Source organism: Papaver somniferum, chromosome 8 (assembly GCF_003573695.1).
Source record: "Papaver somniferum cultivar HN1 chromosome 8, ASM357369v1, whole genome shotgun sequence".
Lineage (NCBI taxonomy): Eukaryota > Viridiplantae > Streptophyta > Magnoliopsida > Ranunculales > Papaveraceae > Papaver > Papaver somniferum.
Window position 1 is genome coordinate 60,673,255 of NC_039365.1, and position 15,299 is coordinate 60,688,553.

The 15,299-nt window shown below is 36.5% G+C and overlaps 1 pseudogene; it reads left to right on the forward strand.

Annotated features, from left to right (window-relative positions):
• Positions 1-421: 421 nt before the first annotated feature.
• Positions 422-521, forward strand: LOC113307123 (annotated as a pseudogene).
• The last annotated feature ends 14,778 nt before the right edge of the window (positions 522-15,299 follow it).

Below are 15,299 nucleotides of genomic sequence, written 5' to 3' on the forward strand. Positions count from 1 at the left end.
TCTCCAACCAGGATTATAGGTTTCTGAATATGGGTCAATCTTTTGACGGTTATCAAATCTAGTGTTATTATAAAGAGCATTGGCCTGCTCTTCAATATTCTGACCTTCCTAAAAAGGCTCCACTCTACCACTAGTCTGGCCCACTTCTAAGGATTCTAACATTTTTTCTATAGCAGCAGTTTTGGCATCTGATTCATAGCCTCCTTCTACCTTATTAACGTTTCCTCTACTTAAAAGAATCGTTTTCTGGGGTGCCCTACTATTTTCCCATTGCTGGGTTTTTTCGGCGATTTCATTAAAAAATTCCATCGCCGCATCAACAGTTTGGTTTTCAAATCCACCAGTGCATAGAGACTCAACCATGGTCGTTGTGGAATAATCTAAACCCTCATAAAGGATCTGAACTAGCCTAACCTTTTCTAAACCATGATGAGGACACTGGGATAATAAATCATTGAACCTTTCCAAATACCTATATAAAGATTCTCCCTCTTGTTGTGAAAATGTGCATATTTGTGTCCTAATAGACGATGTTTTGTGCCTAGGGGAAAACTTATTGAAAAAGGCAGATGTAAGTTGTTCATATGTCTCAATTGACTCGGAGTCCAAACTATACATCCACGACTTGGCCTTATCTTTCAGGGAAAATGGGAATAACCTAAGTTTCAAAGCATCATCATCTAAGCCTCTAATTCTTAGAGTACTACAAATTTCCTCAAAATCCCTAACATGGTAATAAGGGTTTTCATTTTCTTTCCCTAAAAAGATTGGGAGCATCTGTAAGGTCCCAGGTTTCAGTTCATAGGGTGCCTCCGTTTCAGCTAACTTAATACACGAAGGACGGGTAGTCCTAGTTGGATTCAACAAATCTTTCAAAGTTGCCATTTCTGGCGCTATCAGAGCAACAGGGATTCTCTCCTCAGTCAAACAACGTTCAAAAACAGACTCTTCAAAAGCCGGACTTTCTAGATTAGATAATCGAGACGCTTCGAACTACTAGGTTTCTCTTTAACAAATCTACCTAGTGCATCTCGTTTACGTTCAGGAATACAATAGAATTTTCTAAATTGGAAGGGTAAGCAAACACAGATCAAGGCCGACTCAACCAAATCAAACCTATTGATTTCTAGTAAACAAAAAGCATGATGGCTCCACTTAGATTGTTTCTAGACCAGCTTCTAATCCTTCGAACGGGAATTCGTTACAATTTAAGCAAACCCCTCTGGAATCAATCCGAGTTAACGTAAGTTGAATAGAGGCGAGGGAAGCTCGGTGGAGCTTTGATACCCAAGGCCTCACCGGTATTACAAGACGGCGCAGTCACGCATTCAACTTACAGAAACCGTCAAGAACTTCGAAGTATGCTTAAAAGAGTAACCAATATTTTTCGAATGACTTTCCTAGCAAGATCGTTACCCTATCGGTCTCGTTCTAGTCAAAATTTTAGGCTTAGGTTCGCGTAGGTTACGTGTTCCTAAAGCGGGCAAGAAGAGAACGGTGATGAAATCCGAACCCTTATCTTATATGTCCAGGCCTTGCCCTTTACTAGAAAAATAAATGTCCATATTCAGTCCTCAACATATATGCATACGAATGAGTCCAGTAACTCGCTGACAGGGGATTCGCGAGTGTTTAGAATCTTACCTCCCGTTCCAGGCGGGGGATGAATCGGTTGTAGTCGACTCGAGCCACTGACTCCGATGTCTAGTGTACGAACCCAAGGTGCATAGATAATATCGTAATTGTCCTCCTTCTCTGCAAACCGTTTATATTTAAAGTACCCTTCCGTAGGGTAATAAAAAAAATAATGTCCCAAAGTCCAAAAGTCCAAAAAAAATAAAGAAAAACTACAAAAATAATAAACCCTAATACAGTTTTTTTTTTAAATAAAATAAACAAACCCTAAACTAAAATTGTCTAAAAAAAATAAAAAAAAATTGTCTTCTTTTATGTTCTTTTTGCTTTAATCTTTAGCTCCAAGTCTTTATGAATCACCAAACTCCTTGGCTCAATTTTCTTTATGATCCAGAACCTGTAGACACAAGATAAATACCCAAAAACATAAAAAAGACAAAAATAATAAAAACAAAAAAAAATAAAAAATAAAAAAATCTAAAACCCTAAAAACAAGTCCGCGTCGGGTGCGCCAAAAATTGATGTGATTTGTAGATAGTGGTAAAAGTGATTCGATTCTCAGACTTGTGAATGATATTAACTAGACTTAAATCCTAATATTAAAATAGAAAACTCATTAAAAATTATAGCAAACTCAATCAAAGATGATATCAATACTAAAAGAAACACTGAGGCTAAGATTCCACTATTTTCCAAATTCAAAGTGATTTAATCCAATATTTATATTCATGCAATTTTTTCGTTCAATTTGATTCTAAACTATTGCAACAAGTAGATTCTCAAAATAACATGTGTAAATCCGAAGCATAGAACATCAAAAACCTTGGTCCAAGTAGAGCTGCACAAGACCCGGTCCATTTTACCTGTACCAGCCCGGATTCGGAAAAACCGGACTCGTACCGAACCGGAACCGGAGTAGACGGGACAGGTACCGGTTCTTAAAATTGAGAACCGGAGTAGGCCGGTACTGGTACTGGTTCTGGGGTGAGTCTCGGCCTGTCCCGGCCCATAAGTCCCGGTGTATAGTAGCCGTAGATGAATGTCAATCTTAGCCATCAATACTAGGTGTCTATATAGGTAATATCGAGTATCGATTATTATCATCACTCTATCAACTGTTTTCATTCGTCTTCTCATGTCTGAAGAACAGCGGCACCATTCGAAGATCCAACCAATCCATTGTTCACTTCTTCGCCATCGCCTTTTTCGTCAACTAATTGAAGAGAAATCAATTAGTTCTTATCTTTCATCAAGTTTAGGCATCACAGATGGAAATAGAAATCAATCAATCATAATAGATCTGAGTGATTTAGGGTCCAACAAGTAAGTCTTGAAACCCAAATTTTATTCTTGCTCACATCGTATGTACCATATGTAATTGAAGTATTTGCAAGTTACAATTTTTAGGGTTTACACTAAATTTAGGGTTTTGTTGTTAATTTGATAAATTAGAGATTTTAATTAATTTTCAATTTCTGAGAATTACACGGTACAATCACATGTAAGTCTTCGGTGTAATTATTAATTAATGGTGATGAGAAGAAGAAGAAAAGGATGGTCCAGGAATTTGATTTGAGGTGGTGAAGAAAGCGTTCTTGCTAGTGGATAGTTAGGCCTGGTTTGAGATATCACAACAAAAGGAATCTGAGAAGGAGATGAACTGGTATCATTGATGAGATTGAGATGGGTTGTTGTTACAGGGAATCTGTAACGGAGAAGGGTAGTTGATTTAGATGTTAATTCCAATGGAATTTTAAAGTGTAAATTATGTGATCATCAGTATTTCAGGCATGCTAATTGATTTGGTTCTTTGTTTTTTTTCGTTGTGTTCAACTATGATCAATCTAGTGCAGCCTTGAGCTCTTGGTATATTCAAATGTGACTGCATCTTCATGGGTTTTCCTTTCTGCTCAAAAATTTAGGTAAAAACCCGGTCCCAGTCAGTACCGAACTGGTCTTATAGGTACAGGTACAACTCCAGGTACAAGTACAGGTACTGGTCCTCAAAATCAAGACCCGGTCAACTCCAGGTACAGGTTCCGGGTTCATAAGAAACCCGGAATGTACCGTCCCATGTGCAGCCCTAGGTCCAAGCATGCTCTATCAAAATAAATAACAATTGCTTAACAAGAATCATTCAAACAATTTTCACTCAAGGCAAAAAAATCATAAAAATAATTGCGATAAATAAATAAATAAGAATATACCACTTTTTGTTGGAAAAATAGCTTCCTCTGTCGCCTCAGCAATGGGGTTTAGCTCCTCATATTAACCACTTGCTCAAAATACATGCTTGTTGCTCAAAAGTTGATTAAAAAGAAGAGAAGGTATAAAACATCGTGTTTGTAACGGATATAATTGTTACGAACCACTGTTACAGAGTACCCTAACACAGAACTGTTGCGAACTCTGAATAGTTGTTACATAAATTGTTATAAAGTGACTGAATTTTGAAAGAAAAGGCCACGGATTCTGCGACTGTCTTCATCTGTCCAATGTTCTTCAGCTTCGTCTTCTTCCTCCTGCTGCTGCAACTTTCTCTGCAGTGTGATTTCTTCGTATCAGAGCTTCCCTTAAACTACGTAAAGGCCCCAAACTACTCGATATCCCCTTGTTAAGGTCTTCTATCCTCCTATTTATACACAGCAGCCACAATGTCCCGAGAAAGATTTTCTCCTTCACCGCAAGTTCCGGGATTTCTTCCCTTTTTATTCTTTTTTTTTATGTGTCAACTGAGTTGGTATCGACTCTTTTAATGATAGAATTAAATCTCCAACGGAAGATATTCTCCAAATCCACCAGATAATTTCCTAAGATACGTCGAATAACCCGTGATATTCTCCACCTCTGTTTTCATCCAAGTGACGTTTCTTCCTTTCTTTTTTCGAATCCGAGACAAGTACCTATGTTGTTTTAACCTAACAGGATATTCCCAATCGAACTGCGACAAAAACTCCATCTAAATCTCTCGAAATTCTCCAACAAAATCTTCCCAAAAATAACTCGAACAACCCGAGTAACTTTACTTCCCTGTTTTTCTTCCAACCGATATCTATCCAAATTTAGTCGAAGTAATGGCTTATACTGGACCTGTTTAGCATTAACAGGCCTAAATAAATCCAACTCGGCGATTGAATCTCTCTACAACAGCTCCAAAACTCAAGTCCAAATCTGTCAGTGTCTGCACTTGATTTCCCGCCAAAATTTAGATTTCAAACAAAGAGGATGAGTGCCTCTTAACCAACTGTCGGGTGTCTTTAACACTTGGGGTGTCATGGTTGTAAATAACAAGTGGGTGCCCCTTAGTAATTGAGTGCCCCTTATCCAAATAAGAGGTGCCTTTAGTGATTTTCTCCCACGAGCGCAAATTCTCGAGCCTAATTTTCCAAAAATGTTTATTTCCCAAAAATACCTACAAACACATAAAACACCATAATAAGTACGAAATCGAGTACCAACAATACAGAACATTGAGGACAAATTAGACACAAAAATGTGTCTATCATTTGACCAGAGATTTTTCTTCCTGTTTCAATCATGATTCAGACACTTATTTATATTTCTATAATTGTAAACACCTTGATCCCATGAAGTGTGACAGTTGTTGGAGTCAAAGAGCGTGGAAGTGGAAATCGTGTTAAAACCAGTTTCTCATCGTGCGAAGACTTGGTTGATTTTCCACCCACTACTTTGTAACCTCCAACTGATTGCACGACTTGCTCACATTCTCGTCGTGTGTATGAACACACGTGACGTAGACCGCCAGACCAAAATCCTAGTTAATATCCCCCATGTGACACGATTGATGTCTCGTGATTGTGGAGTCAGTTGCTGACTTTATGGGACGATGAGTCCTTGTATTGCTGAGTCTTGATTTGCAAATGTTCTGAGACTCATGAATTGAACATGTCTTTTGAGACGAAGGTATCATTGTCGAATAAATGTTGATAACTTAAGACAAGCAAACTGTTGCTGAATTGTTAAACCAATATTCCTTGGTCGGGGCTTACTCGATAGAGGCTCAGACGCCCGTTAGTTAAATATTTATTACTAACCCATGGAATTCTGCTGGGAAAACCATGAATTGAAGTAATGAAATATTATGAAGAACATAGAATGTTCCAAATATTAAGCTAATGAATTTAAAGATTATAAATAATTAATTGATGGCTCTATACTAGCAGGCATGCTGTCTAGGAGCATTAATTATTTGAGAATTGAACGATATGAGCTTGTTGAAGAGTCATATTTCCTTTATATAGTCAGGGAAAACATTGTTACATCCTGAAGACGTTATTTCTCTATACTAGCAGGTAAGTCGTCTAATCTTTCGATTCTATATAGAAGTAATTACTGAAATTGCTCAGTATTTATGAGATACGCCGTTGCCTCAGCTGAGAGACTGCACATCTGTGTATACTTTGAGAGATAGTATTCTCAGTCAGAGATTCATGCTTCGATGAGAGACATGAGCCTCAATACTCATCTGATTGCTGGATCATGAGCATTACAATTACGGTTTTACGATAACCCTTGTTGAAAATCCACCATCTACATTAGGGTTCAACTACAGTCCAGACTGAAGTTAGTTTGTAGTAGGCTAGTGTTTGTAGCGGCTTAATACAGTGTGTGTTCAATCTGTACTAGGTCCCTGGGGTTTTTCTGCATTTGCGGTTTCCTCGTTAACAAAACTTTTGGTGTCTATGTTATTTCTATTCCGCATTATATTTTGTTATATAATTGAAATATCACAGGTTGTGCGTTGTATCGATTAATTGTGAAATCCAACCTTTGGTTGTTAAATTGATTGATCCTTGGATATTTGTCTTTGGTACCATCCAAGTTTTTATCCTTGTATTTAATAAAGACTCGCAGATTTCTATTTGCTTGAGTAAAGATTAGATCAAGAGATTGAGATATTAACTCCTCGATATACTTTTCTCTAGATTGAGTCTGACTGTCTAGTTGATTCTCTGGAAAGTATATTGGAGTTAGTCATACAGATTTCTAATCGAAATATTGGCTGAGGTTGTTGTACCCCCGCTTTTTCAATTGGTATCATAGCAGGCAAACACGTTCAAGACCTCAAAAGTCTGTGTTTGTAGCGATCCGACTCTATGGACAGAGGTGATATCTCTATTAACGTACCACCAGTCTTCGATGGATCTAATTACTTATGGTGGAAAATTTCTATGCGAGCTTTTCTTCAAGCGCGTTATTTTCAATCATGGTTATATGTTGTTAATGGCTATGATGCTCCCATTGTTGCAGTAGGTAACATTAATGTTCCAAAAAATATTGGCGAATACGATGTTGCTGAGATACTTGTTGCAAAGCAAAACTCCGACGGTTTGAATTCCATCATACATGCCATTACCCCAAATCTTCAGCACCATGTGTCAAACTACACTAGGTATAAAGATGCGTGGGATATCTTAGAAACCGTATTCGAAGGTAATACCAGTGAAAAGGAAGCTAGGCTTCAAAACCTCAATTCCGATTAGGAAACCTTCGTATGGCAGATGGAGATTCATTTGATGAGTTTAATCACAAAGTGTCTGAAATTGTTAATGCATCTTTGCATTGGGTAAGACTATTCCTGAAAAGGACATTGTGATAAAAATTCCCAGATCGCTGCCATCTAGATACAACTCTAAGAAGCATGCCATCGTTGAGGGAAACAACATGGATAATCTCTCCAGAAATACGCTGGTTGGGAATCTTAAGATCTTTGATCACGAGTATTCATCCAAATCTAAGGATGTTGCGTTCAAAGCACCAAAAGGCACAAAATTACTTGATAAAAGTAAAATTATGTATATCTCTAGAGAAGATCATTCTGAGACAGATTCATCAGATGAATATCTTGACAAATCGTTCTCGATGATCACAAGACAGTTTAGATATCTTCTGTTGAATATAAGTAAACGGTTCTCCGGAGATAAGGCAAAATCATCAGTCAAACCTCATAATCGTATTCCTCCTAAAAACAGGGACACAGATGAAACTGATGACGAGGATATGCCTTAGTTCTTTAAGTGTAAAGGTTTTGGTCATTTTGCTAACGAGTGCCCAAACCGTAGAAAATACACTGGGAACAAAGGTCTTACTGCGACACTTGATGAGATGTCTGACAATTATGATTCTGATGAAGACAAAAAATCAAATGTTGCTCTTATATGTAAAAAAATTGATTTTGATAATTGTAGCAATACACACATCAATCTTGATAATCTTTTAGAAGAGAACCCAATCAAGATGGAAGAATCAATTGACCCTTCTTTTGGAAACTCTATGTTTAATGCTTCAGGATCTACTTTGTGCCTAGCAGCTTACACTTCACAAGCGCCTGGATCATCTTATGCGTTGACATGCTCCTATTATTCTCTTAAGGTTCATGAATTTTCAAAGTGTTTCAAGTATAAACACAAGATGAGATATGTCAACAAGCTTCAACAAAGAGCAGATCGTCTTTCCACCAAGCTTAAACTCGCGTAGAAAACAACTGAGGTTTGTAAGATATTATCTTCATCGAAGAAATTAGTTTCCAAGAACAAAACAAGACCATTATAGAAGAAAGTATGGTCAAATCGTTTTGATAGACAGAGGTTTGTGGATTCCTCCCTCGAGGAACATGGTGGACAAATTATTGTTCACCGCAACACAACTTGATTGTATAGATTTGTAAATTTTTCGCATGTGCCTAATCAAAAGAGACAAGATTTTGAACCTCTCAGGCTTTAGGAAAAGTTTTTTTTTCTTCTTTTCTTAGTTTTTAGGAATTCCGTGTCTGTCATTAAAAGAGGGTTATCGTCGACAATTCTACTCTTTATAGGGTTGTGAGTTGGACGTGTGCGAATCTATTTAAAGGTTTCAAAACCCTACATTCCTTTTTCCTTCTCTAATATTCTTTATATCTTAAGACTGCTTGTTGAGGTTTGATTGTGAACTCCTCTCACAAAACCGTGCTTTAATGGATACACCAAGCACCTTGTCTTCTAATGAGAAAGATATCAATATGATTGTTAAGCCATCAATCACTAAGGAAAAAGAGAAGTCTCTATTGTCTCCAACTTTAAAAAGAAAAAGAAGGAATGTGAGGAAGCCAAGAGATGTTCCTTCAAACTCTCAGAAGTTTTCTGATGTTCTTGAAGAGTTGAAGCTGGCAAGAAAAGAGATTCAAGAAATAAAGGCTTGTGCTTTAAGATCATTGGAAATTCAGAAGGCCCTGGTTCGACATCATCATCCAAGAAGGTTTATTGATATTAACTCATATCTTCATGAACCATATGTACCAATGGCTGTTGACGACAAGGAGTTCGGGGACGATAAAGAATTCTTCAAAGGTCTTAATGTCTAGTAAATCTTCTTATGAGAATTTTATTCTTGTTTTTGTTTAGAAGAATAACTAGAGTTTGGAATAGCCATTATTGTGAGTACACATAGCTATGTCCAACGTTTTCATCTTCATGTTTTTAGGTTTATTTGTTTAAATTCTAAAAAATTGTTTTCGAAGATGATGATTGCAGTATTAATCTTTATGGTTTTATATATTGCAATATGTTATGGGATGTGTGTGTTTGCGTCCGTGAACTGTGATTGTTCCATATCTTGTCAAAAGTTAAGTCTTTCATATGTCGATATGCATGTATTGATAGAAGAATGAATGAACTTTTGATAAATACAAAAGTTAAGACTATTATGTCATTTATTGACGGAAGATAGGTTAAAATCTTTTGTTTACAAGGATTATGTCTATTGTATATCGTTATGCAAATAGTGATGACAAAAAGAATGAATCCTTGTATATTCTGCAGTATTGATCTTCCCTGATCCATATTTTATGTATATACTGTGTGGCTCCATAAGTCTTCTTGTGTGAGCATTTCCAGCTAAACTAATCATAGATTCGTTTGTGATTATTTTGGTTGTGTATTCCCATTAGATTAATCATGGGTTCTCTTGTGGTTAATTTGATTGAGAATTTTTGGATCACAAAATCATTTTTTGGTTGTTGGCGTCCAAAGAAATCCTTCTTTTCTTGTAAAAGTAAGGTCACTTTTGTTTTTCTTTCGGGAATGACATTAAATGGGGGAGATTTCTTTTGAACTTGCTCTTAATTTCCATATCTTTGTGGGGAGTGCGGCTGTGGAATATTTGAGGAGTTATCTTGTATCTTTATAAACTCTCTGATGAATGCATTTAGCTTCGGATTTATGATTGCATCAAAACAAAGTTGATATGTACTTTTCTTGGTCTTGAAGTGTCTCCATGAGAATTTCATTAGGATCCCATTTTCGTACCTTTGCCAATTTTAAAGACAAAAAGGGGGGGATTTAATATGTAGTTCACACTACAAATACATATGGTTTTCGGATCATTATGTAAGGGGGAGTGGTTTTCGTGTTGAGGGAGTGATATATATTACCATAGTATTGTTGTCGAAGTTGTGACATGAGAACTTTGATGTTGTGTAATAATACTATGACATTGTATAACAATGATCGAGAGCTTTTGTTTTCTCATTGTTATGGCTACGGAACTTCAACAACGGCGATGCTAAACTTACAACCTTTGGAATCACTGGAGTACTTGGAAGTGACGAATATTTCGAGTAATGTTGAAGCACCAAGGAGATCAATCATGTGGATGAGAAGCTACAAAGTTTTATCTTTTTTGTAATCCATATGTATTGATAGTTTTGTCATTAAAATTGACAAAGGGGGAGACTATTAGAGCATTGCTCGGTCTAACCCGCATGCGTTGCTATCTCAAGCATGTTTGTCAATGTTAGTAATCAAAACTATATGTCTTGATTTCTAGTTTACTTATGACTAAGTCTCGGTCTAGGATAGTCAAGTGTAGTTGAATCTCCAGACTCCATGGCGATCATCTTACAAAGACGAAGAACTACTCGAGGAACCGGTGGAACTTCATCCGACTAAAAGGTATATGGAGATTTGAACTTATTTATCACTCAAAAGTCTATTCTATCTCCTACTCTTGAGACAAAGTCGTATAAGTATGATAGTTTTCATACATACGCATTTGCTATTTCGAGCCGAGTTTATTTTCCTATCTTTTTCTCTAAATATGTGTTGGTAAGCTTTCGCTTTAACCATTTTCATCTTTACCCGTGACGAAAGTCATGATGACGTTTTAATCTTGAAAATAGCTTTGATGACGATAGTCGTGAATAACGATTGTTATAACATTATAGAAGAATGTTTCAATGATTGAAATGTAGAGTTGAGATTACCATCTACGGATATAAGCATATATAGTGTGTTCGCACATTAATGTATAAATCCATGTGCCGGAAGCCAAGTGAGTGCATATGTTTGCATGCGGTATTGGTGAAGGAGACAGGTTGAGTACGCGTACCCATGGAAGTTTTCATACCGAAAATTTCTGCTGGAGTTTTAAGTTTGCAAACTAGTAAACCAGTCACCTTAGGTACGCGTACCCGTACGCGACTCATGGAAGTTTTCGAACCGAAAATTTCTGATGAGTTTGTAAACTCAAATCCTGTAGCTAAGGTATGCATACCCGTACACGTACTCAAGCTGGTGATATCTCAAATCGGTAGTTCATGAACTTAAAACAATAAATTATAAGGAATGCAATCTTTGCAAACCGTGGCTATATTGTTCAGGAATTGATTCAAGTGGATCAAACCGATTTTGTTTCAATTGTGTCTATGAATAAAGACCTAAGCAATTGAACAACTCTTCAACTAGTTCCTATGAGTCATTTGAACTAGTTATGAGAAATATGAATATGGTTTATATGAAAGTTCTCATATGGCTAACCATTGGTTAACTATTTGTGAACCAACTAAGTGTACACATTTAGGTACGGTTATTAAAACCTAAATGAATGCATTTCATTTGTGTGTGTGACAAGCTAAGTTTCGATCTAACGGTTGAAAGATATTAGCTTGGTTGAATCAGTTTTTTCATATAATGGTGAATACTGAATGCTTTGTTACCAAGGTAACTTAGATTGCAAGCCCTGATTTGAAACTATATAAATGAGACATCTAGCATCTGGAAAAACTAATCCCCACACCTCCTGTGTGATACTAGTTGGTTTGCTAGAGTCGATTCTCCTTTAACCTTAGGTTTATTCTCGAGACCCTGTAGGTTAACGACTGAAAGACTTCATTGGGATTGTGAAGCCAGACGAAACTACTTTTCTTGTAGTTGAGAGATCTGATCTTGCCATTTTCTATCGTACGAGTTCAATTGAATAATTGGCTTGAGATTATATCTCTGGTAGGGCGAGATAAAAAGAAATCACAAACATTTTCTTCTCATCGTTTGTGATTCCACAATATCTAGTTTCGCCACCATACGATTTAGATTATTGTGAGGTGATTGATAATACTAGGCTGTTCTTCGGGAATATAAGTCCGATTTATCAATTAGTTCCTGTTCACCTTGATTTATCAAAAGACGGAAAAAAAAATCTTCGGTATTTCTGTGGGAGACAGATTTATTCAATTCTATAGACTTTTCTGTATGAGACAGATTTGTTTATCAAGTCTTCGACTTTGGGTCGTAGCAACTCTTAGTTGTTGGTGAGATCAGCTAAGGGAATCAAGTGCGTGATATCCTGTTGGGATCAGAGACATAAAGAGACCAACTGTACCTTGAGTCAGTGTGAGATTGATTAGGGTTCAACTACAGTCCGGACCGAAGTTAGTTTGTAGTAGGCTAGTTTCTGTTGCGGCTTAATACAATATGGTGTTCAATATGGACTAGGTCCCGGAGTTTTTCTACATTTGCGGTTTCCTCGTTAACAAAACTTCTGGTGTCTATGTTATTTCTATTCCGCATTATATTTTGTTATATAATTGAAATATCACAGGTTGTGCGTTGTATCGATCAATTGTGAAATCCAACCTTTGGTTGTTGATTGGAAATTGATTGATCCTTGGATATTGGTCTTTGGTGCCATCCAAGTTTTTATCCTTGTATTTGATAAAGATTCACAGACTTCTATTTGCTTGAGTAGATCAAATCAAGAGATTGAGATATTAACTCCTCGATATACTTTTCTCTAGATTGAGTCTGATTGTCTAGTTGATTCTCTAGAAAGTATATTGGAGTTAGTCCATACAGATTTCTAATCGAAATGTTTTACCCCCGCTTTTTCAAATATGAAGAAGAACCAATGTTCCCTGAATATGAAGACATACCCACTATTGATCCAAGTATTATGGTTGTTGGAACTGTTAGAGCATAGCTCGGTTGAACCCACCAAGCGTTAGTATGTCAAATTTGTTTCTCATATTTTAGTGAATCAAAACTCATGTTAAGAGTCGCTTGATTATGTACTAGAGTCAATTTCTTATAGGTTAGCTTGAAAGTATTAGGATATGAGACATTACAAGTATTGCGAAGACTTGAAGATGTGAAGAAGCAAGGAACTACAACGACAACAATCATCCTTCCACTGGAGGTTAGTGATATCTGACTTGAACTGTTTCATTCCCTAACGTATCTTTCAAGTCGTGCATATTCAAAACAAAACGAAGCATATTTGAATTCTAGATAGACATAGTATTAAGGAATACAATACGAGGTTTATTGCTTAACCATTAAACTTTGTAGATAAGACATTGCCATAATCATTTGAATGCCATTGTGATTATGTATGGGTATGAGGTGAGAATTTCATCCTAGGGAACAATGTTTAGATGTCTTCTAAGGAAGTAAGTTCATAAACTTGTTTGTGAAACGAAAAGGAAATTGCCAAGTGTTATTGGTTTTGTTATTCATTGATTATGTTATGAACAACCAATATGTGCGATTGAGTATAATCGCTCACAACTTGTTTGTATTCTTGGTAGAACTATTCACAAAGGCCTGACTTATATATTGGTATGACTTTTATTAGTGAAACTGGTCTTAAGTAATCACCTGAGATGGTATGATCGGGTTTGTGATTTTATGTCTGACCAAAAACTGGGAAAAGGGGAACCAATCCTAGTAAGAGGTGCAGTACATCACAAAGGGGAACCGATCCTTGTATGAGGTGCAGCAGGTTGATAGCATAAAGGGAACCGATCCTATGGACATGTGCAACACGTTTTTAGGCAAAGGGGAACCGAACCTATGGACATGTGCAGCACATTCAAGTTAGATACCATATATATGTGGGGAACCGATCCTAGTACCTAGTCAACCGAATTTTGGAAAGCTAGTATGACTATGCACAGTACTCACATGGAGGTAGAACCGAAACTTGTTTTGGTAGAACCGTTAAACCCATGATTTGTGATTGAATATTATTTAATCAATCGCATAGTTCTTGAAAGTCAGATGAACCAATTCTAAATTTGTTTGGAAGTGTGGCAAATCGATTTCAAGGTTGTAAGTATGAAAGAGAACTTACAAAGTAAGGATATCGACATACTTTGAACACGTGTTGTGAATGTTTATTATTTAATTGTTCAAAGTTATTCCTTAATAGATAAGGGAAGAGAATCCCATGATCGAAACATAAATCAGTTAAGAATATTTTAATTAAGATTATTAATTTCATTTTGTAGGGAAATAAGAATTAGTAATGTGCATTTACTAAATAGAGATTTTCTGAGAGATTTCGATCATTATTTTTGGACAGGGAATTTCCAGGAATTATGGAAACTGAATTTGTTCTTTAATGAATATCTTGAGAATATTTTCGGTTTTGGAAATTCCTTGGTGTCCAAACTTCCTAGTCTATAAATACTGAAGTTTGCATTTCTAGCAAACTAATCCTTCATAACAGCAAACTACCTCTTATTGTGCTGCTACCGGTGAAGGATCCTATTCGGAGAGGAGAGTAACCTAATTAGGCGAAACCTCTTACAGCCGCTCGGTTTAAAGTCTTCTTTGGGATTGAGAAGCTCTAGTCAGTACCGTTGGTGGGAAACTAGATAATTGCGGTTTATCTTTTGTTTTCATTGATTTGATTGACTAACGGTGGTCGAACTTTGATTGCACCTAGTTTATTTATGCTTGAGAATATTCTCTTCTGATATAAGATTCACTCAAACTAGTTCAGAGTTTCGACAGGGATCTTTAGACTGTTGTTAGTTCTAAAGACGATCTTGTGATAATCCATTGTTAACAAACTCCATTCTGTGCGTGATTGATCACAAGAGATTCAAGTGATTGTGTGCAGGTGTTTATTGAAAATCTAGGAAGATTTGAAGACGAATAAGATATTAAAGATTTCTTATTTGTGAGTTCATAATCTTTGGTGTGCACAATACTTGTTTCGGTAAAAAAATGATCCAATTAATAATCGTTTTTATCCTTGTGATAGAATTGGATTGATTAATTGAGTAGATTGGCATCAAAAAAAATCTTTGGATTAAGAGTGTTGGTTGCAAAATCTTAACGATTACTTTGGTAATTGAACATAAGATATATCTAAGGACCTGGAAGAAGAGCCTTTGTCCGACTCATATCACTTGGTTGAAGAGAGTTGATACCAAACAAATTTGTTATTCTTTTACTGTTTGGAATACGAACCAAAGGAATTGATCCAAGTACGCGACTTATTTATAAGTTGGAGGCGTGGGAATACAGACGGAACTAGTTGAACTATAGGTTTAGTTGCTTGGTCTCAACTATACGAAGTTGGTGTAATTTTGTGTAGCGGCTTAA